The sequence below is a fragment of the Panulirus ornatus genome, chromosome 45, assembly GCF_036320965.1.
Source record: "Panulirus ornatus isolate Po-2019 chromosome 45, ASM3632096v1, whole genome shotgun sequence".
Lineage (NCBI taxonomy): Eukaryota > Metazoa > Arthropoda > Malacostraca > Decapoda > Palinuridae > Panulirus > Panulirus ornatus.
Genome location: NC_092268.1, coordinates 958,086 through 985,293, shown reverse-complemented (window position 1 = coordinate 985,293; position 27,208 = coordinate 958,086). Strand labels below are relative to the sequence as shown.

Sequence of the window (27,208 nt, the reverse complement as noted above, 5' to 3'; positions counted from 1 at the left end):
AAAAGACAAATTAACGGTTTACTTTAAATCCCCTTTGGAGCCGCCAAAGGCAATTACAGGGGCATAGAGGCATCAAAAGGGAAAGAAACATTTGGAAAGCTTACTTTAATGCCACTTTGGGGATGCCAAAGGGCAAGAGAATTGCGGTGAGGCATCCAAAATTTAGAGGAAAATTGAAGGATTAATCTAAATCCCCTTTGGCGTCTTCAAAGGCCTTTACAGGGGAATACTGGCATCTGAAGGGAAAGAGACAATTAAAAGTTTACTTAAAAGACCGTTTAGGGGTGCCAAAGTCCAATACAGTTGCATGATGGCATCCAAAAATAAAAAGACAAATTAACGGTTTACTTTAAATCCCCTTTGGAGCCGCCAAAGGCAATTACAGGGGCATAGAGGCATCAAAAGGGAAAGAAACATTTGGAAAGCTTACTTTAATGCCACTTTGGGGATGCCAAAGGGCAAGAGAATTGCGGTGAGGCATCCAAAAATTTAGAGGAAAATTGAAGGATTAATCTAAATCCCCTTTGGCGTCTTCAAAGGCCTTTACAGGGGAATACTGGCATCTGAAGGGAAAGAGACAAATTAAAAGTTTACTTAAAAGACCGTTTAGGGGTGCCAAAGTCCAATACAGTTGCATGATGTCATCCAAAAATAAAAAGACAAATTAACGGTTTACTTTAAATCCCCTTTGGAGCCGCCAAAGGCAATTACAGGGGCATAGAGGCATCAAAAGGGAAAGAAACATTTGGAAAGCTTACTTTAATGCCACTTTGGGGATGCCAAAGGGCAAGAGAATTGCGGTGAGGCATCCAAAAATTTAGAGGAAAATTGAAGGATTAATCTAAATCCCCTTTGGCGTCTTCAAAGGCCTTTACAGGGGAATACTGGCATCTGAAGGGAAAGAGACAAATTAAAAGTTTACTTAAAAGACCGTTTAGGGGTGCCAAAGTCCAATACAGTTGCATGATGTCATCCAAAAATAAAAAGACAAATTAACGGTTTACTTTAAATCCCCTTTGGAGCCGCCAAAGGCAATTACAGGGGCATAGAGGCATCAAAAGGGAAAGAAACATTTGGAAAGCTTACTTTAATGCCACTTTGGGGATGCCAAAGGGCAAGAGAATTGCGGTGAGGCATCCAAAAATTTAGAGGAAAATTGAAGGATTAATCTAAATCCCCTTTGGCGTCTTCAAAGGCCTTTACAGGGGAATAATGGCATCTGAAGGGAAAGAGACAAATTAAAAGTTTACTTAAAAGACCGTTTAGGGGTGCCAAAGTCCAATACAGTTGCATGGTGTCATCCAAAAATAAAAAGACAAATTAACGGTTTACTTTAAATCCCCTTTGGAGCCGCCAAAGGCAATTACAGGGGCATAGAGGCATCAAAAGGGAAAGAAACATTTGGAAAGCTTACTTTAATGCCACTTTGGGGATGCCAAAGGGCAAGAGAATTGCGTGGAGGCATCCAAAAATTTAGAGGAAAATTGAAGGATTAATCTAAATCCCCTTTGGCGTCTTCAAAGGCCTTTACAGGGGAATACTGGCATCTGAAGGGAAAGAGACAAATCAAAAGTTTACTTAAAAGACCGTTTAGGGGTGCCAAAGTCCAATACAGTTGCATGATGTCATCCAAAAATAAAAAGACAAATTAACGGTTTACTTTAAATCCCCTTTGGAGCCGCCAAAGGCAATTACAGGGGCATAGAGGCATCAAAAGGGAAAGAAACATTTGGAAAGCTTACTTTAATGCCACTTTGGGGATGCCAAAGGGCAAGAGAATTGCGGTGAGGCATCCAAAAATTTAGAGGAAAATTGAAGGATTAATCTAAATCCCCTTTGGCGTCTTCAAAGGCCTTTACAGGGGAATACTGGCATCTGAAGGGAAAGAGACAAATTAAAAGTTTACTTAAAAGACCGTTTAGGGGTGCCAAAGTCCAATACAGTTGCATGATGTCATTCAAAAATAAAAAGACAAATTAACGGTTTACTTTAAATCCCCTTTGGAGCCGCCAAAGGCAATTACAGGGGCATAGAGGCATCAAAAGGGAAAGAAACATTTTGAAAGCTTACTTTAATGCCACTTTGGGGATGCCAAAGGGCAAGAGAATTGCGTGGAGGCATCCAAAAATTTAGAGGAAAATTGAAGGATTAATCTAAATCCCCTTTGGCGTCTTCAAAGGCCTTTACAGGGGAATACTGGCATCTGAAGGGAAAGAGACAAATTAAAAGTTTACTTAAAAGACGGTTTAGGGGTGCCAAAGTCCAATACAGTTGCATGATGTCATCCAAAATTAAAAAGACAAATTAACGGTTTACTTTGAATCCCCTTTGGCGCCGCCAAAGGCAATTACAGGGGCATAGAGGCATCAAAAGGGAAAGAAACATTTGGAAAGCTTACTTTAATGCCACTTTGGGGATGCCAAAGGGCAAGAGAATTGCGTGGAGGCATCCAAAAATTTAGAGGAAAATTGAAGGATTAATCTAAATCCCCTTTGGCGTCTTCAAAGGCCTTTACAGGGGAATACTGGCATCTGAAGGGAAAGAGACAATTAAAAGTTTACTTAAAAGACCGTTTAGGGGTGCCAAAGTCCAATACAGTTGCATGGTGGCATCCAAAAATAAAAAGACAAATTAACGGTTTACTTTAAATCCCCTTTGGAGCCGCCAAAGGCAATTACAGGGGCATAGAGGCATCAAAAGGGAAAGAAACATTTGGAAAGCTTACTTTAATGCCACTTTGGGGATGCTAAAGGGCAAGAGAATTGCGGTGAGGCATCCAAAAATTTAGAGGAAAATTGAAGGATTAATCTAAATCCCCTTTGGCGTCTTCAAAAGCCTTTACAGGGGAATAAGGGCATCTAAAGGGAAAGAGACAAATTAAAAGTTTCCTTAAAAGACCGTTTAGAGGTGCCAAAGTCCAATACAGTTGCATGATGTCTTCCAAAAATAAAAAGACAAATTAACGGTTAAGTTTAAATCCCCTTTGGAGCCGCCAAAGGCAATTACAGGGGCATAGAGGCATCAAAAGGGAAAGAAACATTTGGAAAGCTTACTTTAATGCCACTTTGGGGATGCCAAAGGGCAAGAGAATTGCGGTGAGGCATCCTAAAATTTAGAGGAAAATTGAAGGATTAATCTAAATCCCCTTTGGCGTCTTCAAAGGCCTTTACAGCGGAATACTGGCATCTAAAGGGAAAGAGACAATTTAAAAGTTTACTTAAAAGACCGTTTAGGGGTGCCAAGGTCCAATACAGTTGCATGGTGGCATCCAAAAATAAAAAGACAAATTAACGGTTTACTTTAAATCCCCTTTGGCGCCGCCAAAGGCAATTACAGGGGCATAGAGGCATCAAAAGGGAAAGAAACATTTGGAAAGCTTACTTTAATGCCACTTTGGGGATGCCAAAGGGCAAGAGAATTGCGTGGAGGCATCCAAAATTTTAGAGGAAAATTGAAGGATTCATCTAAATCCCCTTTGGCGTCTTCAAAGGCCTTTACAGGGGAATACTGGCATCTGAAGGGAAAGAGACAATTTAAAAGTTTACTTAAAAGACCGTTTAGGGGTGCCAAAGTCCAATACAGTTGCATGGTGGCATCCAAAATTAAAAAGACAAATCAAAGGTTTATTTTAAATCCCCTTTGGATCCGCCAAAGGTAATTAGAGGTGCATAGAGGCATCAAAAGGGAAAGAAACATTTGGAAAGCTTACTTTAATGCCACTTTGGGGATGCCAAAGAGCAAGAGAATTGCGTGGAGGTATCCAGAAATTTAGAGGAAAATTGAAGGATTAATCTAAATCCCCTTTGGCTTCTTCAAAGGACTTTACAGGGGATTACTGGCATCTGAAAGGAAAGAGACAAATCAAAAATTTACTTAAAAGACCGTTTAGGGGTGCCAAAGTCCAATACACTTGCATGATGTCATTCAAAAATAAAAAGACATATTAACGGTTTACTTTAAATCCCCTTTGGCGCCGCCAAAGGCAATTACAGGGGCATAGAGGCATCAAAAGGGAAAGAAACATTTGGAAAGCTTACTTTAATGCCACTTTGGGGATGCCAAAGGGTAAGAGAATTGCGTGGAGGCATCCAAAAATTTAGAGGAAAATTGAAGGATTAATCTAAATCCCCTTTGGCGTCTTCAAAGGCCTTTACAGGGGAATACTGGCATCTGAAGGGAAAGAGACAATTTAAAAGTTCACTTAAAAGAACGTTTAGGGGTGCCAAAGACCAATACAGTTGCATGGTGGCATCCAAAAATAAAAACACAAATCAAAGGTTTAGTTTAAATCCCCTTTGGCGTTGCCAAAGGTAATTAGAGGGGCATAGAGGCATCAAAAGGGAAAGAAACATTTGGAAAGCTTACTTTAATGCCACTTTGCGGATGCCAAAGAGCAAGAGAATTGCGGTGAGGCATCCAGAAATTTAGAGGAAAATTGAAGGATTAATCTAAATCCCCTTTGACGTCTTCAAAGGCCTTTACAGGGGAATACTGGCATCTGAAAGGAAAGAGACAAATCAAAAGTTTACTTATAAGACCGTTTAGAGGTGCCAAAGTCCAATACAGCTGCATGATGTTATCTAAAAATAAAAAGACAAATTAACGGTTTACTTTAAATCCCCTTTGGAGTCGCCAAAGGCAATTACAGGGGCATAGAGGCATCAAAAGGGAAAGAAACATTTGGAAAGCTTACTTTAATGCCACTTTGGGGAAGCTAAAGGGCAAGAGAATTGCGGTGAGGCATCCAAAAATTTAGAGGAAAATTGAAGGATTAGTCTAAATCTCCTTTGGCGTCTTCAAAGGCCTTTACAGGGGAATGGTGGCATCTAAAGGGAAAGAGACAAATTAAAAGTTTCCTTAAAAGACCGTTTAGGGGTGCCAAAGTCCAATACAGTTGCATGGTGGCATCCAAAAATAAAAAGACAAATTAACGGTTTAGTTTAAATCCCCTTTGGCGCCGCCAAAGGTAATTAGAGGGGCATAGAGGCATCAAAAGGGAAAGAAACATTTGGAAAGCTTACTTTAATGCCACTTTGGGGATGCCAAAGGGCAAGAGAATTGCGGTGAGGCATCCAAAATTTAGAGGAAAATTGAAGGATTAATCTAAATCCCCTTTGGCGTCTTCAAAGGCCTTTACAGGGGAATACTGGCATCTGAAGGGAAAGAGACAAATCAAAAGTTTACTTAAAAGACCGTTTAGGGGTGCCAAAGTCCAATACAGCTTGCATGATGTCATCAAAAATAAAAAGACAAATTAACGGTTTACTTTAAATCCCCTTTGGAGCCGCCAAAGGCAATTACAGGGGCATAGAGGCATCAAAAGGGAAAGAAACATTTGGAAAGCTTACTTTAATGCCACTTTGGGGATGCCAAAGGGCAAGAGAATTGCGGTGAGGCATCCAAAAATTTAGAGGAAAATTGAAGGATTAGTCTAAATCTCCTTTGGCGTCTTCAAAGGCCTTTACAGGGGAATAGTGGCATCTAAAGGGAAAGAGACAAATTAAAAGTTTCCTTAAAAGACCGTTTAGGGGTGCCAAAGTCCAATACAGTTGCATGATGTCTTCCAAAAATAAAAAGAGAAATTAACGGTTAAGTTTAAATCCCCTTTGGAGCCGCGAAAGAAAATTATAGGGGCATAGAGGCATCAAAAGGGAAAGAAACATTTGGAAAGCTTACTTTAATGCCACTTTGGGGATGCCAAAGGGCAAGAGAATTGCGGTGAGGCATCCTAAAATTTAGAGGAAAATTGAAGGATTAATCTAAATCCCCTTTGGCGTCTTCAAAGGCCTTTACAGGGGAATACTGGCATCTGAAGGGAAAGAGACAATTTAAAAGTTTACTTAAAAGACCGTTTAGGGGTGCCAAGGTCCAATACAGTTGCATGGTGGCATTCAAAAATAAAAAGACAAATTAACGGTTTGCTTTAAATCCCCTTTGGCGCCGCCAAAGGCAATTACAGGGGCATAGAGGCATCAAAAGGGAAAGAAACATTTGGAAAGCTTACTTTAATGCCACTTTGGGGATGCCAAAGGGCAAGAGAATTGCGTGGAGGCATCCAAAATTTAGAGGAAAATTGAAGGATTAATCTAAATCCCCTTTGGCGTCTTCAAAGGCCTTTACAGGGGAATACTGGCATCTGAAGGGAAAGAGACAAATCAAAAGTTTACTTAAAAGACGGTTTAGGGGTGCCAAAGTCCAATACAGTTGCATGATGTCTTCCAAAAATAAAAAAGAGAAATTAACGGTTTATTTTAAATCCCCTTTGAAGCCGCCAAAGGCAATCACAGGGGCATAGAGGCATCAAAAGGGATAGAAACATTTGGAAAGCTTACTTTAATGCCACTTTGGGGATGCCAAAGGGCAAGAGAATTGCGGTGAGGCATCCTAAAATTTAGAGGAAAATTGAAGGATTAATCTAAATCCCCTTTGGCGTCTTCAAAGGCCTTTACAGGGGAATACTGGCATCTGAAGGGAAAGAGACAATTCAAAAGTTTACTTAAAAGACCGTTTAGGGGTGCCAAAGTCCAATACAGTTGCATGATGTCATCCAAAAATAAAAAGACAAATTAACGGTTTACTTTAAATCCCCTTTGGCGCCGCCAAAGGCAATTACAGGGGCATAGAGGCATCAAAAGGGAAAGAAACATTTGGAAAGCTTACTTTAATGCCACTTTGGGGATGCCAAAGGGCAAGAGAATTGCGGTGAGGCATCCAAAAATTTAGAGGAAAATTGAAGGATTAATCTAAATCCCCTTTGGCGTCTTCAAAGGCCTTTACAGGGGAATACTGGCATCTGAAGGGAAAGAGACAAATCAAAAGTTTACTTAAAAGACCGTTTAGGGGTGCCAAAGTCCAATACAGTTGCATGATGTCATCCAAAAATAAAAAGACAAATTAACGGTTTACTTTAAATCCCCTTTGGCGCCGCCAAAGGCAATTACAGGGGCATAGAGGCATCAAAAGGGAAAGAAACATTTGGAAAGCTTACTTTAATGCCACTTTGGGGATGCCAAAGGGCAAGAGAATTGCGTGAGGCATCCAAAATCTTAGAGGAAAATTGAAGGATTAATCTAAATCCCTTTGGCGTCTTCAAAGGCCTTTACAGGGGAATACTGGCATCTGAAGGGAAGAGACAAATCAAAAGTTTACTTAAAAGACCGTTTAGGGGTGCCAAAGTCCAATACAGTTGCATGATGTCATCCAAAAATAAAAAGACAAATTAACGGTTTACTTTAAATCCCCTTTGGAGCCGCCAAAGACAATTACAGGGGCATAGAGGCATCAAAAGGGAAAGAAACATTTGGAAAGCTTACTTTAATGCCACTTTGGGGATGCCAAAGGGCAAGAGAATTGCGGTGAGGCATCCTAAAATTTAGAGGAAAATTGAAGGATTAATCTAAATACCCTTTGGAGTCTTCAAAGGCCTTTACAGGGGAATACTGGCATCTGAAGGGAAAGAGACAATTTAAAACTTTACTTAAAAGACCGTTTAGGAAGGCCAAGGTACAATACAGTTGCATGGTGGCATCCAAAAATAAAAAGGCAAATTAACGGTTTACTTTAAATCTCCTTTGGCGCCGCCAAAGGCAATTACAGGGGCATAGAGGCATCAAAAGGGAAAGAAACATTTGGAAAGCTTACTTTAATGCCACTTTGGGGATGCCAAAGGGCAAGAGAATTGCGTGGAGACATCCAAAAATTTAGAGGAAAATTCAAGGATTAATCTAAATCCCCTTTGGCGTCTTCAAAGGCTTTACAGGGGAATACTGGCATCTGAAGGGTAGGAGACAAATCAAAAGTTTACTTAAAAGACCGTTTAGGGGTGCCAAAGTCCAATACACTTGCATGATGTCATCCAAATATAACAAGACGTATTAACGGTTTACTTTAAATCCCCTTTGGAGCCGCCAAAGGAAATTACAGGGGCATAGAGGCATCAAAAGGGAAAGAAACATTTAGAAAGCTTACTTTAATGCCACTTTGGGGATGCCAAAGGGCAAGAAAATTGCGGTGAGGCATCCAAAAATCTAGAGGAAAATTGAAGGATTAATCTAAATCCCCTTTGGCGTCTTCAAAAGCCTTTACAGGGGAATACTGGCATCTGAAGGGAAGGAGACAAATGAAAAGTTTACTTAAAAGACCATTTAGGGGTGCCAAAGTCCAATACACTTACATGATGTCATTCAAAAATAAAAACACATAATAACGGTTTACTTTAAATCCCCTTTGGCGCCGCCAAAGGCAATTACAGGGGCATAGAGGCATCGAAAGGGAAAGAAACATTTAGAATGCTTACTTTAATGCCACTTTGGGGATGCCAAAGGGTAAGAGAATTGCGTGGAGGCATCTAAAAATTTAGAGGAAAATTGAAGGATTAATCTAAATCCCCTTTGGCGTCTTCAAAGGCCTTTACAGGGGAATAGTGGCATCTGAAGGGAAAGAGACAAATCAAAAGTTTACTTAAAAGACCGTTTAGGGGTGCCAAAGTCCAATACACTTGCATGAGGTCATTCATAATTAAAAAGACATATTAGCGGTTTTCTTTGAATCCCCTTTGGCGCCGCCAAAGGCAATTACAGGGGCATAGAGGCATCAAAACGGAAAGAAACATTTAGAATGCTTACTTTAATGCCACTTTCGGGTTGCCAAAGGGTAAGAGAATTGCGTGCAGGCATCCAAAAATTTAGAGAAAAATTGAAGGATTAATCTAAATCCCCTTTCGCGTCTTCAAAGGCCTTTACAGGGGAATACTGGCATCTGAAGGGAAAGACACAATTAAAAAGTTTACTTAAAAGACCGTTTAGGGGTGCCAAAGTCCAATACAGTTGCATGATGTCATGCAAAAATAAAAAGAGAAATTAACCGTTTATTTTAAATCCCCTTTGAAGCCGCCAAAGGCAATCACAGGGGCATAGAGGCATCAAAAGGTATAGAACCATTTGGAAAGCTTACTTTAATGCCACTTTGGGGATGCCAAAGGGCAAGAGAATTGCGGTGAGGCATCCTAAATTTTAGAGGAAAATTGAAGGATTAATCTAAATCACCTTTGGCGTCTTCAAAGGCCTTTACAGGGGAATACTGGCATCTGAAGGGAAAGAGACAATTCAAAAGTTTACTTAAAAGACCGTTTAGGGGTGCCAAGGTCCAACACAGTTGCATGGTGGCATCCAAAAATAAAAAGGCAAATGAACGGTTTACTTTAAATCCCCTTTGGCGCCGCCAAAGGCAATAACAGGGGCATAGAGGCATCAAAAGGGAAAGAAACATTTGGAAAGCTTACTTTAATGCCACTTTGGGGATGCCAAAGGGCAAAAGAATTGCGTGGAGGCATCCAAAATCTTAAGAGGATAATTGAAGGATTAATCTAAATCCCCTTTGGCGTCTTCAAAGGCCTTTACAGGGGAATACTGGCATCTGAAGGGAAAGAGACAAATCAAAAGTTTACTTAAAAGACCGTTTAGGGGTGCCAAAGTCCAATACAGTTGCATGATGTCATCCAAAAATAACAAGACATATTAACGGTTTACTTTAAATCCCCTTTGGAGAAGCCAAACGCAATTACAGGGGCATAGAGGCATCAAAAGGGAAAGAAACATTTGGAAAGCTTACTTTAATGCCACTTTGGGGATGCCAAAGGGCAAGAGAATTGCGGTGAGGCATCCAAAAATTTAGAGGAAAATTGAAGGATTAATCTAAATCCCCTTTGGCGTCTTCAAAGGCCTTTACAGGGGAATACTGGCATCTGAAGGGAAAGAGACAAATCAAAAGTTTACTTAAAAGACCGTTTAGAGGTGCCAAAGTCCAATACAGTTGCATGATGTCATCCAAAAATAAAAAGAGAAATTAACGGTTTACTTTAAATCCCCTTTGGAGCCGCCAAAGGCAATTACAGGGGCATAGAGGCATCAAAAGGGAAAGAAACATTTGGAAAGCTTACTTTAATGCCACTTTGGGGATGCCAAAGGGCAAGAGAATTGCGGTGAGGCATCCAAAAATTTAGAGGAAAATTGAAGGATTAATCTAAATGCCCCTTTGGCGTCTTCAAAGGCCTTTACAGGGAATACTGGCATCTGAAGGGAAAGAGACAAATTAAAAGTTTACTTAAAAGACCGTTTAGGGGTGCCAAAGTCCAATACAGTTGCATGATGTCTTCCAAAAATAAAAAGAGAAATTAACGGTTAAGTTTAAATCCCCTTTGGAGCCGCCAAAGGCAATTACAGGGGCATAGAGGCATCAAAAGGGAAAGAAACATTTGGAAAGCTTACTTTAATGCCACTTTGGGGATGCCAAAGGGCAAGAGAATTGCGGTGAGGCATCCTAAAATTTAGAGGAAAATTGAAGGATTAATCTAAATCCCCTTTGGCGTCTTCAAAGGCCTTTACAGGGGAATACTGGCATCTGAAGGGAAAGAGACAAATCAAAAGTTTACTTAAAAGACCGTTTAGGGGTGCCAAAGTCCAATACAGTTGCATGATGTCATCAAAAATAAAAAGACAAATTAACGGTTTACTTTAAATCCCCTTTGGCGCCGCCAAAGGCAATTACAGGGGCATAGAGGCATCAAAAGGGAAAGAAACATTTAGAAAGCTTACTTTAATGCCACTTTGGGGATGCCAAAGGGTAAGAGAATTGCGTGGAGGCATCCAAAAATTTAGAGGAAAATTGAAGGATTAATCTAAATCCCCTTTGGCGTCTTCAAAGGCCTTTACAGGGGAATACTGGCATCTGAAGGGAAAGAGACAAATAAAAAGTTTACTTAAAAGACCGTTTAGGGGTGCCAAAGTCCAATACAGTTGCATGATGTCATCAAAAATAAAAAGAGAAATTAACGGTTTACTTTAAATCCCCTTTGGAGCCGCCAAAGGCAATTACAGGGGCATAGAGGCATCAAAAGGGAAAGAAACATTTGGAAAGCTTACTTTAATGCCACTTTGGGGATGCCAAAGGGCAAGAGAATTGCGGTGAGGCATCCTAAAATTTAGAGGAAAATTGAAGGATTAATCTAAATCCCCTTTGGCGTCTTCAAAGGCCTTTACAGGGGAATACTGGCATCTGAAGGGAAAGAGACAAATTAAAAGTTTACTTAAAAGACCGTTTAGGGGTGCCAAAGTCCAATACAGTTGCATGATGTCATCCAAAAATAAAAAGACAAATTAACGGTTTACTTTAAATCCCCTTTGGAGCCGCCAAAGGCAATTACAGGGGCATAGAGGCATCAAAAGGGAAAGAAACATTTGGAAAGCTTACTTTAATGCCACTTTGGGGATGCCAAAGGGCAAGAGAATTGCGGTGAGGCATCCAAAATTTAGAGGAAAATTGAAGGATTAATCTAAATCCCCTTTGGCGTCTTCAAAGGCCTTTACAGGGGAATACTGGCATCTGAAGGGAAAGAGACAAATCAAAAGTTTACTTAAAAGACCGTTTAGGGGTGCCAAAGTCCAATACAGTTGCATGATGTCATCCAAAAATAAAAAGACATATTAACGGTTTACTTTAAATCCCCTTTGGCGCCGCCAAAGGCAATTACAGGGGCATAGAGGCATCAAAAGGGAAAGAAACATTTGGAAAGCTTACTTTAATGCCACTTTGGGGATGCCAAAGGGCAAGAGAATTGCGGTGAGGCATCCAAAAATTTAGAGGAAAATTGAAGGATTAATCTAAATCCCTTTGGCGTCTTCAAAGGCCTTTACAGGGGAATACTGGCATCTGAAGGGAAAGAGACAATTAAAAGTTTACTTAAAAGACCGTTTAGGGGTGCCAAAGTCCAATACAGTTGCATGATGTCATCCAAAAATAAAAAGAGAAATTAACGGTTTAGTTTAAATCCCCTTTGAGCCGCCAAAGGCAATTACAGGGGCATAGAGGCATCAAAAGGGAAAGAAACATTTGGAAAGCTTACTTTAATGCCACTTTGGGGATGCCAAAGGGCAAGAGAATTGCGGTGAGGCATCCTAGAATTTAGAGGAAAATTGAAGGATTAATCTAAATCCCCTTTGGCGTCTTCAAAGGCCTTTACAGGGGAATACTGGCATCTGAAGGGAAAGAGACAAATCAAAAGTTTACTTAAAAGACCGTTTAGAGGTGCCAAAGTCCAATACAGTTGCATGATGTCATCTAAAAATAAAAAGACAAATTAACGGTTTACTTTAAATCCCCTTTGGAAACGGCAAAGGCAATTACAGGGGCATAGAGGCATCAAAAGGGAAAGAAACATTTGGAAAGCTTACTTTAATGCCACTTTGGGGAAGCTAAATGGCAAGAGAATTGCGGTGAGGCATCCAAAAATTTAGAGGAAAATTGAAGGATTAATCTAAATCCCCTTTGGCGTCTTCAAAGGCCTTTACAGGGGAATGGTGGCATCTAAAGGGAAAGAGACAAATAAAAAGTTTCCTTAAAAGACCGTTTAGAGGTGCCAAAGTCCAATACAGTTGCATGATGTCTTCCAAAAATAAAAAGAGAAATTAACGGTTAAGTTGAAATCCCCTTTGGAACCGCCAAAGGCAATTACAGGGGCATAGAGGCATCAAAAGGGAAAGAAACATTTGGAAAGCTTACTTTAATGGCACTTTGGGGATGCCAAAGGGCAAGAGAATTGCGGTGAGGCATCCTAAAATTTAGAGGAAAATTGAAGGGTTAATCTAAATCCCCTTTGGCGTCTTCAAAGGCCTTTACAGCGGAATACTAGCATCTAAAGGGAAAGAGACAATTTAAAAGTTTACTTAAAAGACCGTTTAGGGGTGCCAAGGTCCAATACAGTTGCATGGTGGCATCCAAAAATAAAAAGACAAATTAACGGTTTACTTTAAATCCCCTTTCGCGCCGCCAAAGGCAATTACAGGGGCATAGAGGCATCAAAAGGGAAAGAAACATTTGGAAAGCTTACTTTAATGCCACTTTAGGGATGCCAAAGGGCAAGAGAATTGCGTGGAGGCATCCAAAATTTAGAGAAAAATTGAAGGATTAATCTAAATCCCCTTTGGCGTCTTCAAAGGCCTTTACAGGGGAATACTGGCATCTGAAGGGAAAGAGACAAATCAAAAGTTTACTTAAAAGACCGTTTAGAGGTGCCAAAGTCCAATACAGCTACATGATGTTATCTAAAACTAAAAAGACAAATTAACGGTTTACTTTAAATCCCTTTTGGAGCCGCCAAAGGCAATTACAGGGGCATAGAGGCATCAAAAGGGAAAGAAACATTTGGAAAGCTTACTTTAATGCCACTTTGGGGAAGCTAAAGGGCAAGAGAATAGCGGTGAGGCATCCAAAAATTTACACGAAAATTGAAGGATTACTCTAAATCTCCTTTGGCGTCTTCAAAGGCCTTTACAGGGGAATGGTGGCATCTAAAGGGAAAGAGACAAATTAAAAGTTTCCTTAAAAGACCGTTTAGGGGTGCCAAAGTCCAATACAGTTGCATGATGTCTTCCAAAAATAAAAAGAGAAATTAACGGTTAAGTTTAAATCCCCTTTCGAGCCGCCAAAGGCAATTATAGGGGCATAGAGTCATCAAAAGGGAAAGAAACATTTAGAAAGCTTACTTTAATGCCACTTTGGGGATGCCAAAGGGCAAGAGAATTGCGGTGAGGCATCCTAAAATTTAGAGGAAAATTGAAGGATTAATCTAAATTCCCTTTGGCGTCTTCAAAGGCCTTTACAGGGGAATAATGGCATCTGAAGGGAAAGAGACAATTTAAAAGTTTACTTAAAACACCTTTTAGGGGTGCCAAGGTCCAATACAGTTGCATGGTGGCATCCAAAAATAAAAAGACAAATTAACGGTTTACTTTAAATCCCCTTTGGCGCCGCCAAAGGCAATAACAGGGGCATAGAGGCATCAAAAGGGAGAGAAACATTTGGAAAGCTTACTTTAATGCCACTTTGGGGATGCCAAAGGGCAAGATAATTGCGTGGAGGCATCCAAAATTTAAGAGGATAATTGAAGGATTAATCTAAATCCCCTTTGGCGTCTTCAAAGGCCTTTACAGGGGAATACTGGCATCTGAAGGGAAAGAGACAAATCAAAAGTTTACTTAAAAGACGGTTTAGGGGTGCCAAAGTCCAATACAGTTGCATGATGTCTTCCAAAAATAAAAAGAGAAATTAACGGTTTACTTTAAATCCCCTTTGAAGCCGCCAAAGGATATTACAGGAGCATAGAGGCATCAAAAGGGATAGAAACATTTGGAAAGCTTACTTTAATGCCACTTTGGGGATGCCAAAGGGCAAGAGAATTGCGGTGAAGCATCCTAAAATTTAGAGGAAAATTGAAGGATTAATATAAATCCCCTTTGGCGTTTTCAAAGGCCTTTACAGTGGAATACTGGCATCTGAAGGGAAAGACACAATTTAAAAGTTTACTTAAAAGACCATTTAGGGGTGCCAAGGTCAAACACAGTTGCATGGTGGCATCCAAAAATAAAAAGACAAATTAACGGTTTACTTTAAATCCCCTTTGGCGCCGCCAAAGGCAATAACAGGGGCATAGAGGCATCAAAAGGGAAAGAAACATTTTGAAAGCTTACTTTAATGCCACTTTGGGGATGCCAAAGGGCAAGAGAATTGCGTGGAGGCATCCAAAATTTTAAGAGGATAATTGAAGGATTAATCTAAATCCCTTTTGGCGTCTTCAAAGGCCTTTACAGGGGAATACTGGCATCTGAAGGGAAAGAGAAAAATCAAAAGTTTACTTAAAAGACCGTTTAGGGGTGCCAAAGTTCAATACACTTGCATGATGTCATCCAAAAATAACAAGACATATTAACGGTTTACTTTAAATCCCCTTTGGAGCCGCCAAAGGCAATTACAGGGGCATAGAGGCATCAAAAGGGAAAGAAACATTTGGAAAGCTTACTTTAATGCCACTTTGGGGATGCCAAAGGGCAAGAGAATTGCGGTGAGGCATCCTAAAATTTAGAGGAAAATTGAAGGATTAATCTAAACGCCCTTTGGCGTCTTCAAAGGCCTTTACAGGGGAATACTGGCATCTGAAGGGAAAGAGACAATTTAAAAGTTTACTTAAAAGACCGTTTAGGGGTTCCAAGGTACAATACAGTTGCATATTGGCATCCAAAAATAAAAAGACAAATTAACGGTTTACTTTAAATCACCTTTGGCGCCGCCAAAGGCAATTACAGGGGCAGAGACGCATCAAAAGGGAAAGAAACATTTGGAAAGCTTACTTTATTGCCACTTTGGGGATGCCAAAGGGCAAGAGAATTGCGTGGAGGCATCCAAAAATTTAGAGGAAAATTGAAGGATTAATCTAAATCCCCTTTGGCGTTTTCAAAGGCCTTTACAGGGGAATACTGGCATCTGAAGGGAAAGAGACAAATTTAAAAGTTTACTTAAAAGACCGTTTAGGGGTGCCAAAGACCAATACAGTTGCATGGTGGCATCCAAAAATAAAAACACAAATCAAAGGTTTAGTTTAAATCCCCTTTGGCGCCGCCAAAGGTAATTAGAGGGGCATAGAGGCATCAAAAGGGAAAGAAACATTTGGAAAGATTACTTTAATGCCACTTTGGGGATGCCAAAGAGCAAGAGAATTGCGGTGAGGCATCCAGAAATTTAGAGGAAAATTGAAGGATTAATCTAAATCCCCTTTGGCGTCTTCAAAGTCCTTTACAGGGGAATACTGGCATCTGAAAGGAAAGAGACAAATCAAAAGTTTACTTAAAAGACCGTTTAGAGGTGCCGAAGTCCAATACAGCTGCATGATGTTATCTAAAAATAAAAAGACAAATTAACGGTTTACTTTAAATCCCCTGTGGAGCCGCCAAAGGCAATTACAGGGGCATAGAGGCATCAAAAGGGAAAGAAACATTTGGAAAGCTTACTTTAATGCCACTTTGGGAAGCTAAAGGACAAGTGAATTGCGGTGAGGCATCCAGAAATTTAGAGGAAAATTGAAGGATTAGTCTAAATCCCCTTTGGCGTCTTCAAAGGCCTTTACAGGGGAACGGTGGCATCTAAAGCGAAAGAGACAAATTAAAAGTTTCCTTAAAAGACGGTTTAGGGGTGCCAAAGTCCAATACAGTTGCATGATGTCATCCAAAACTAAAAAGAGAAATTAACGGTTTACTTTAAATCCACTTCGAAGCCGCCAAAGGCAATTACAGGGGCATAGAGGCATCAAAAGGGATAGAAACATTTGGAAAGCTTACTTCAATGCCACTTTGGGGATGCCAAAGGGCAAGAGAATTCCGGTGAGGCATCCTAAAATTTAGAGGAAAATTGAAGGATTAATATAAATCCCCTTTGGCGTCTTCAAAGGCCTTTACAGGGGAATACTGGCATCTGAAGGGAAAGAGACAATTTAAAAGTTTACTTAAAAGACCGTTTAGGGGTGCCAAAGTCCAATACAGTTGCATGATGTCATCCAAAAATAAAAAGAGAAATTAACGGTTTACTTTAAATCCCCTTTGAAGCCGCCAAAGGCAATTACAAGGGCATAGAGGCTTCAAAAGGGAAAGAAACATTTGGAAATCTTACTTTAATACCACTTTGGGGATGCCAAAGGGCAAGAAAATTTAGAGGAAAATTGAAGGATTAATCTACATCCCCTTTGGCGTCTTCAAAGGCCTTTACAGGGGAATACTGGCATCTGAAGGGAAAGAGACAATTTAAAAGTTTACTTAAAAGACCGTTTAGGGGTGCCAAGGTCCAACACAGTTGCATGGTGGCATCCAAAAATAAAAAGACAAATTAACGGCTTACTTTAAATCCCCTTTGGCGCCGCCAAAGGCAATTACAGGGGCATAGAGGCATCAAAAGGGAAAGAAACATTTGGAAAGCTTACTTTAATGCCACTTTGGGGATGCCAAAGGGCAAGAGAATTGCTTGGAGGCATCCAACATTTTAGAGGAAAATTGAAAGATTAATCTAAATCACCTTTGGCGTCTTCAAAGGCCTTTACAGGGGAATACTGGCATCTGAAGGGTAGGATACAAATCAAAAGTTTACTTAAAAGACCGTTTAGGGGTGCCAAAGTCCAATACACTTGCATGATGTCATCCAAAAATAACAAGACATATTAACGGTTTACTTTAAATCCCCTTTGGAGCCGCCAAAGGCAATTACAGGGGCATAGAGGCACCAAAAGGGAAAGAAACTTTGAGAAAGCTTATTTTAATGCCACTTTGGGGATGCCAAAGGGTAAGAAAATTGCGGTAAGGCATCCAAAAATTTAGAGGAAAATTGAAGGATTAATCTAAATCCCCTTTGGCGTCTTCAAAAGCCTTTACAGGGGAATACTGGCATCTGAAGGGAAAGAGACAAATCAAAAGTTTACTTAAAAGACCGTTTAGGGTTGCCAAAGTCCAATACACTTGCATGATGTCATTCAAAAATAAAAAGACATATTAACGGTTTACTTTAATTCCCCTTTGGCGCCGCTAAAGGCAATTACAGGGGCATAGAGGCATCGAAAGGGAAAGAAACATTTAGAATGCTTACTTTAATGCCACTTTGGGGATGCCAAAGGGTAAGAGAATTGCGTGGAGGCATCTAAACGTTTAGAGGAAAATTGAAGGATTAATCTAAATCCCCTTTGGCGTCTTGAAAGGCCTTTACAGGGGAATAGTGGCATCTGAAGGGAAAGAGACAAATCAAAAGTTTACTTAAAAGACCCTTTAGGGGTGCCAAAGTCCAATACACATGCATGATGTCATTCAAAATTAAAAAGACATATTACGGTTTACTTTGAATCCCCTTTGGCGCCGCCAAAGGCAATTACAGGGGCATAGAGGCATCAAAAGGGAAAGAAACATTTAGAATGCTTACTTTAATGCCACTTTGGGGATGCCAAAGGGTAAGAGAATTGCGTGGAGGCATCCAAAAATTTAGAGGAAAATTGAAGGATTAATCTAAATCCCCTTTGGCTTCTTCAAAGGCCTTTACAGGGGAATACTGGCATCTGAAGGGAAAGACACAATTTAAAAGTTTACTTAAAAGACCGTTTAGGTGTGCCAAAGACCAATACAGTTGCATGGTGCCATCCAAAAATAAAAACACAAATCAAAGGTTTAGTTTAAATCCCCTTTGGCACCTCCAAAGGTAATTAGAGGGGCATAGAGGCATCAAAAGGGAAAGAAACATTTGGAAAGCTTACTTTAATGCCACTTTGGGGATGCCAAAGAGCAAGAGAATTGCGGTGAGGCATCCTAAAATTTAGAGGAAAATTGAAGGATTAATCTAAATCCCCTTTGGCGTCTTGAAAGGCCTTTACAGGGGAATATTGGCATCTGAAAGGAAAGAGACAAATCAAAAATTTACTTAAAAGACCGTTTAGGGGTGCCAAAGTCCAATACAGTTGCATGATGTCTTCCAAAAATAAGAAGAGAAATTAACGGTTAAGTTTAAATCCCCTTTGGAGCCGCCAAAGGCAATTACAGGGGCATAGAGGCATCAAGAGGGAAAGAAACATTTGGAAAGCTTACTTTAATGCCACTTTGGGGATGCCAAAGAGCAAGAGAATTGCGGTGAGGCATCCAGAAATTTAGATGATAATTGAAGGATTAATCTAAATCCCCTTTGGCGTCTTCAAACTCCTTTACAGGGGAATAGTGGCATCTGAAAGGAAAGAGACAAATCAAAAATTTACTTAAAAGACCGTTTAGGGGTGCCAAAGTCCAATACAGTTGCATGATGTCATCCAAAAATAAAAAGAGAAATTAACGGTTTACTTTAAATCCCCTTTGGAGCCGCCAAAGGTAATTGTAGGGGAATAGAGGCATCAAAATGGAAAGAAACATTTGGAAAGCTTACTTTAATGCCACTTTGGGGATGCCAAAGGGCAAGAGAATTGCGGTGAGGCATCCAAAAATTTAGAGGAAAATTGAAGGATTAATCTAAATGCCCTTTGGCGTCTTCAAAGGCCTTTACAGGGGAATACTGGCATCTGAAGGAAAAGAGTCAAATCAAAAGTTTACATAAAAGACCGTTTAGAGGTGCCAAAGTCCAATACACTTGCATGATGTCATCTAAAAATAAAAAGACAAATTAACGGTTTACTTTAAATCCCCTTTGGAGCCGCTAAAGGCAATTACAGGGGCATAGAGGCATCAAAAGGGAAAGAAACATTTGGAAAGCTTACTTTAATGCCACTTTGGGGAAGCTAAAGGGTAAGAGAATTGCGGTGAAGCATCCAAAAATTTAGAGGAAAATTGAAGGATTAATCTAAATCCCCTTTGGCGTCTTCAAAGGCCTTTACAGGGGAATAGTGGCATCTAAAGGGAAACAGACAAATTAAAAGTTTCGTTAAAAGACCGTTTAGGGGTGCCAAAGTCCAATACAGTTGCATGATGTCTTCCAAAAATAAAAAGAGAAATTAACGGTTAAGTTTAAATCCCCTTTGGAGCCACCAAAGGCAAGTACAGGGGCATAGAGGCATCAAAAGGGAAAGAAACCTTTGGAAAGCTTACTTTAATGCCACTTTGGGGATGCCAAAGGGTAAGAGAATTGCGGTGAGGCATCCTAAAATTTAGAGGAAAATTGAAGGATTAATCTAAATGCCCTTTGGCGTCTTGAAAGGCCTTTACAGGGGAATACTGGCATCTGAAGGGAAAGAGATACTTTAAAAGTTTACATAAAAGACCGTTTAGGGGTGCCAAGGTACAATATAGTTGCATGGGGGCATCCAAAAATAAAAAGACAAATTAACGGTTTACTTTAAATCCCCTTTGGCGCCGCCAAAGGCAATTACAGGGGCATAGAGGCATCAAAAGGGAAAGAAACACTTGGAAAGCTTACTTTAATGCCACTTTGGGGATGCCAAAGGGCAAGAGAATTGCGTGGAGGCATCCAAAATTTTAGAGGAAAATTGAAGGATTAATCTAAATCCCCTTTGGCGTCTTGAAAGGCCTTTACAGGGGATTACTGGCATCTGAAGGGAAAGAGACAAATCAAAAGTTTACTTAAAATACGGTTTGGGGTGCCAAAGTCCAATACAGTTGCATGATGTCATCCAAAAATAAAAAGAGAAATTAACGGTTTACTTTAAATCCCCTTTGAAGCCGCCAAAGGCAATTACAGGGGTATAGAGGCATCAAAAGGGAAAGAAACATTTGGAAAGCTTACTTTAATGCCACTTTGGGGATGCCAAAGAGCAAGAGAATTGCGGTGAGGCATCCTAAAATTTAGAGGAAAATTGAAGGATTAATCTAAATCCCCTTTGGCGTCTTCAAAGGCCTTTACAGCGGAATACTGGCAACTGAAGGAAAAGACACAATTTAAAATTTTACTTAAAAGACTGTTTAGGGGTGCCAAGGTCCAACACAGTTGCATGGTGGCATGCAAAAATAAAAAGAGAAATTAATGGTTTACTTTGAATCCCCTTTGGCGCCGCCAAAGGCAATTACAGGGGCATACAGGCATCAAAAGGGAAAGAAACATTTGGAAAGCTTACTTTAATGCCACTTTGGGGACGCCAAAGGGCAAGAGAATTGCGTGGAGGCATCCAAAACTTTAGAGGAAAATTGAAGGATTAACCTAAATCCCCTTTGGCGTCTTCAAAGGCCTTTACAGGGGAATACTGGCATCTGAAGGGAAAGAGACAATTTAAAAGTTTACTTAAAAGACCGTTTAGGGGTGCTAAAGACCAATACAGATGCATGGTGGCATCCAAAAATAAAAAGACAAATCAAAGGTTTAGTTTAAATCCCCTTTGGCGCCGCCAAAGGTAATTAGAGGGGCATAGAGGCATCAAAAGGGAAAGAAACATTTGGAAAGCTTACTTTAATGCCACTTTGGGGATGCCAAAGAGCAAGAGAATTCCGGTGAGGCATCCAGAAATTTAGAAGAAAATTGAAGGATTAATCTAAATCCCCTTTGGCGTCTTCAAAGGCCTTTACAGGGGAATACTGGCATCTGAAAGGAAAGAGGCAAATTAAAAATTTAATTAAAAGACCGTTTAGAGGTGCCAAAGTCCAATACAGTGGCATGATGTCATCCAAAAATAAAAAGAGAAATTAACGGTTTACTTTAAATCCCCTTTGGAGCCGCCAAAGGCAATTGCAGGGGAATAGAGGCATCAAAAGGGAAAGAAACATTTGGAAAGCTTACTTTAATGCCACTTTGGGGATGCCAAAGGGCAAGAGAATTGCGGTGAGGCATCCAAAAATTTAAAGGAAAATTGAAGGATTAATCTAAATCCCCTTTGGCGTCTTCAAAGGCCTTTACAGGGGAATACTGGTATCTGAAGGGAAAGAGACAAATCAAAAGTTTACTTAAAAGACCGTTTAGAGGTGCCAAAGTCCAACACAGTTGCATGATGTCATCTAAAAATAAAAAGACAAATTAACGGTTTACTTTAATTCCCCTTTGGAGCCGCCAAAGGCAATGACAGGGGCATAGAGGCAACAAATGGGAAAGAAACATTTGGAAAGCTTACTTTAATGCCACTTTGGGGAAGCTAAAGGGCAAGAGAATTGCGGTGAGGCATCCAAAAATTTAGAGGAAAATTGAAGGATTAATCTAAATCCCCTTTGGCGTCTTCAAAGGCCTTTACAGGGAAATAATGGCATCTAAAGAGAAAGAGACAAATTAAAAGTTTCCTTAAAAGACCGTTTAGTGGTGACAAAGTCCAATACAGTTGCATGATGTCTTCCAAAAATAAAAAGAGAAATTAACGGTAAAGTTTAAATCCCCTTTCGAGCCGCCAAAGGCAATTACAGGGGCAGAGAGGCATCAAAAGGGAAAGAAACATTTGGAAAGCTTACTTTAATGCCACTTTGGGGATGCCAAAGGGCAAGAGAATTGCGGTGAGGCATCCTAAAATTTAGAGGAAAATTGAAGGATTAATCTAAATCCCCTTTGGCGTCTTCAAAGGCCTTTACAGCGGAATACTGGCATCTGAAGGGAAAGAGACAATTTAAAAGTTTACTTAAAAGACCGTTTAGGGGTGCCAAGGTCCTATACAGTTGCATGGTGGCATCCAAAAATAAAACGAAAAAATTAACGGTTTACTTTAAATCCCCTTTGGAGCCGCCAAAGGTAATTAGAGGGGAATAGAGGCATCAAAAGGGAAAGAAACATTTGGAAAGCTTACTTTAATGCCACTTTGGGGATGCCAAAGGGCAAGAGAATTGCGTGGAGGCATCCAAAAATTTAGAGGAAAATTGAAGGATTAATCTAAATCCCCTTTGGCGTCTTCAAAGGCCTTTAGAGGGGAATACTGACATCTGAAAGGAAAGAGACAAATCAAAAGTTTACTAAAAAGACCGTTTAGAGGTGCCAAAGTCCAATACAGTTGCATGATGTCATCTTCAAAATAAAAAGACAAATTAACGGTTTACTTTAAATCCCCTTTGGAGCCACCAAAGGCAATTACAGGGGCATAGAGGCATCAAAAGGGAAAGAAATATTTGGAAAGCTTACTTTAATGCCACTTTGGGGAAGCTAAAGGGCAAGAGAATTGCGGTGAGGCATCCAAAAATTTAGAGGAAAATTGAAGGATTAATCTAAATCCCCTTTGGCGTCTTCAAAGGCCTTTACAGGGGAATAGTGGCATCTAAAGTGAAAGAGACAAATTAAAAGTTTCCTTAAAAGACCATTTAGGGGTGCCAAAGTCCAATACAGTTGCATGATGTCTTCCAAAAATTAAAAGAGAAATTAACGGTTAAGTTTAAATCCCCTTTGGAGCCGCCAAAGGCAATTACAGGGGCATAGAGGCATCAAAAGGGAAACAAACACTTGGAAAGCTTACTTTAATGCCACTTTGGGGATGCCAAAGGGCAAGAGAATTGCGTGAAGGCATCCAAAAATTCAGAGGAAAATTGAAGGATTAATCTAAATCCCCTTTGGCGTCTTCAAAGGCCTTTACAGGGGAATACTGGCATCTGAAGGGAAAGAGACAACTTAAAAGTTTACTTAAAAGACCGTTTAGAGGTGCCAAGGTCCAATACAGTTGCATGGTGGCATCCAAAAATAAAAAGAGAAATTAACGGTTTACTTTAAATCCCCTTTGGAGCCGCCAAAGGCAATTACAGGGGCGTAGAGGCATCAAAAGGGAAAGAAACATATGGAAATCTTACCTTAATGCCACTTTGGGGATGCCAAAGGGCAAGGGAATTGCGTGGAGGCATCCAAAAATTTAGAGGAAAATTGAAGGATTAATCTAAATCCCCTTTGGCGTCTTCAAAGGCCTTTACAGGGGAATACTGGCATCTGAATGGAAAGAGACAAATTAAAAGTTTACTTACAAGACTCTTTGGGGGTGCCAAAGTCCAATACAGTTGGATGGTGGCATCCAAAAATAAAGAAAAATTAGAGTTTTAGTTTAAATCCCCTTTGGCGCCGTGAAAGGCAATTACAGGGGCATAGAGGCATCAAAAGGGAAAGAAACATTTGGAAAGCTTACGTTAATGCTAATATGGGGATGCCAAAAAGCAAGAGATACATTGAATAAGGCATCTTACAGCCTGACAATGGGATCTTATACATTCAATAAGGCATCTTACAGACTGACAATGGGATCTTATACATTCAATAAGGCATCTTACAGACTGACAATGGGATCTTATACATTCAATAAGGCATCTTACAGACTGACAATGGGATCTTATACATTCAGTAAGGCATCTTACAGACTGACAATGCGATCTTATACATTCAATAAGGCATCTTACAGACTGACAATGGGATCTTATACATTCAATAAGGCATCTTACAGACTGACAATGGGATCTTATACATTCAATAAGGCATCTTACAGACTGACAATGGGATCTTATACATTCAATAAGGCATCTTACAGACTGACAATGGGATCTTATACATTGAATAAGGCATCTTACAGACTGACAATGGGATCTTATACATTGAATAAGGCATCTTACAGACTGACAATGGGATCTTATACATTCAATAAGGCATCTTACAGACTGACAATGGGATCTTATACATTCAATAAGGCATCTTACAGACTGACAATGGGATCTTATACATTCAATAAGGCATCTTACAGACTGACAATGGGATCTTATACATTCAATAAGGCATCTTACAGACTGACAATGGGATCTTATACATTCAATAAGGCATCTTACAGACTGACAATGGGATCTTATACATTCAATAAGGCATCTTACAGACTGACAATGGGATCTTATACATTCAATAAGGCATCTTACAGACTGACAATGGGATCTTATACATTCAATAAGGCATCTTACAGACTGACAATGGGATCTTATACATTCAATAAGGCATCTTACAGACTGACAATGGGATCTTATACATTCAATAAGGCATCTTACAGACTGACAATGGGATCTTATACATTGAATAAGGCATCTTACAGACTGACAATGGGATCTTATACATTGAATAAGGCATCTTACAGACTGACAATGGGATCTTATACATTGAATAAGGCATCTTACAGACTGACAATGGGATCTTATACATTCAATAAGGCATCTTACAGACTGACAATGGGATCTTATACATTGAATAAGGCATCTTACAGACTGACAATGGGATCTTATACATTCAATAAGGCATCTTACAGACTGACAATGGGATCTTATACATTGAATAAGGCATCTTACAGACTGACAATGGGATCTTATACATTCAATAAGGCATCTTACAGACTGACAATGGGATCTTATACATTCAATAAGGCATCTTACAGACTGACAATGGGATCTTATACATTCAATAAGGCATCTTACAGACTGACAATGGGATCTTATACATTCAATAAGGCATCTTACAGACTGACAATGGGATCTTATACATTCAATAAGGCATCTTACAGACTGACAATGGGATCTTATACATTCAATAAGGCATCTTACAGACTGACAATGGGATCTTATACATTCAATAAGGCATCTTACAGACTGACAATGGGATCTTATACATTCAATAAGGCATCTTACAGACTGACAATGGGATCTTATACATTCAATAAGGCATCTTACAGACTGACAATGGGATCTTATACATTCAATAAGGCATCTTACAGACTGACAATGGGATCTTATACATTCAATAAGGCATCTTACAGACTGACAATGGGATCTTATACATTCAATAAGGCATCTTACAGACTGACAATGGGATCTTATACATTCAATAAGGCATCTTACAGACTGACAATGGGATCTTATACATTCAATAAGGCATCTTACAGACTGACAATGGGATCTTATACATTCAATAAGGCATCTTACAGACTGACAATGGGATCTTATACATTCAATAAGGCATCTTACAGACTGACAATGGGATCTTATACATTCAATAAGGCATCTTACAGACTGACAATGGGATCTTATACATTCAATAAGGCATCTTACAGACTGACAATGGGATCTTATACATTCAATAAGGCATCTTACAGACTGACAATGGGATCTTATACATTCAATAAGGCATCTTACAGACTGACAATGGGATCTTATACATTCAATAAGGCATCTTACAGACTGACAATGGGATCTTATACATTGAATAAGGCATCTTACAGACTGACAATGGGATCTTATACATTGAATAAGGCATCTTACAGACTGACAATGGGATCTTATACATTCAATAAGGCATCTTACAGACTGACAATGGGATCTTATACATTGAATAAGGCATCTTACAGACTGACAATGGGATCTTATACATTGAATAAGGCATCTTACAGACTGACAATGGGATCTTATACATTGAATAAGGCATCTTACAGACTGACAATGGGATCTTATACATTGAATAAGGCATCTTACAGACTGACAATGGGATCTTATACATTGAATAAGGCATCTTACAGACTGACAATGGGATCTTATACATTGAATAAGGCATCTTACAGACTGACAATGGGATCTTATACATTGAATAAGGCATCTTACAGACTGACAATGGGATCTTATACATTGAATAAGGCATCTTACAGACTGACAATGGGATCTTATACATTCAATAAGGCATCTTACAGACTGACAATGGGATCTTATACATTCAATAAGGCATCTTACAGACTGACAATGGGATCTTATACATTCAATAAGGCATCTTACAGACTGACAATGGGATCTTATACATTCAATAAGGCATCTTACAGACTGACAATGGGATCTTATACATTCAATAAGGCATCTTACAGACTGACAATGGGATCTTATACATTCAATAAGGCATCTTACAGACTGACAATGGGATCTTATACATTCAATAAGGCATCTTACAGACTGACAATGGGATCTTATACATTCAATAAGGCATCTTACAGACTGACAATGGATGCATGACTATTAAGCTCTCAGTGACAATGGACTACATTAATTCGTGACATGATACTAAGATTAGATGACAAGATTATATAATAGGATTCGGATGATTTTACATATAGTCTCACAATGTTTAAATTTAGTTAAGTGCAATGGACAGGATTAATAATAGGATACAGAAGATTATATAAGATTAGAATGATTTAAATATAGGCATTTAGAGACATGGATTATATATAGCACTTACAGACGAAGATTATATACTCTTAGTGACATGATTATACATAATAAGATCTCAACAATGATTTAAAATTAGTGAATGCTTATAACATTACACACAGGATATACATATAGGCATCTACAGCTCAATGCTTATTATAGCATCTTGAGACAGGATTAATATAAGGATACGGACAGATTATTTAGCTCTCGAGCATGCTTAATATAGCATCTAAGACGACAGGATCTATTAAAGATACAGATGCAATGGATCTTATAATTCAATAAGATCTTAAGATGAATGGGACTTATATAGGATGACTGACAGGATCTTAATATAGGATCTAGAGACATGATTATTCAGATTTACGACTGCAGGGATTATATAGTCAAGACTGAATGGATACTAAGGCTAGACGACAAGGATCTAACATTAAGGCATTCGATGAAGATTAATTAGTTACATGAAGATCTTACATTATAAGTTTACGTGAATGCTTACAGACTGACAATGGGATCTATACATTCAATAAGGATCTTACAGATGACAATGGGATCTTATACATTGAATAGGCATCTTACAGACTGAAATGGATTTATACATTGAATAAGGCATTTACAGATGAATGGTCTTACATTCAATAAGGATCTTACAGACTGACAATGGGATCTTATACATTCTAAAGGCATCTTACAGACTGACAATGGGATCTTATACATTAATAAGGCATCTTACAGACGACAATGGGATTTATACATTG

General features: G+C 39.4%; 2 protein-coding genes across 10 annotated transcripts in view; one reads left to right on the top strand and one right to left on the bottom strand.

Annotated features, from left to right (window-relative positions):
- Nucleotides 1-27,208, top strand: part of LOC139762968 (negative elongation factor D-like) — a 395,386-nt gene that overhangs the window by 63,951 nt on the left and 304,227 nt on the right. The window lies entirely within an intron of this gene.
- Nucleotides 1-27,208, bottom strand: part of LOC139762966 (uncharacterized) — a 167,883-nt gene that overhangs the window by 134,555 nt on the left and 6,120 nt on the right. The window contains exon 1 of one of the 4 annotated variants that reach the window (XR_011715873.1): nucleotides 23,031-23,045. The exons of 1 other annotated variant lie outside the window; for it this stretch is intronic. The gene's annotated coding sequence lies outside the window, so the exon portion shown is untranslated. Of the gene's footprint in view, nucleotides 1-15,508; nucleotides 15,525-23,030; nucleotides 23,046-27,208 lie in introns of those variants that run through there. 2 more of the 4 variants (XR_011715877.1, XR_011715881.1) reach the window with 2 other exon arrangements.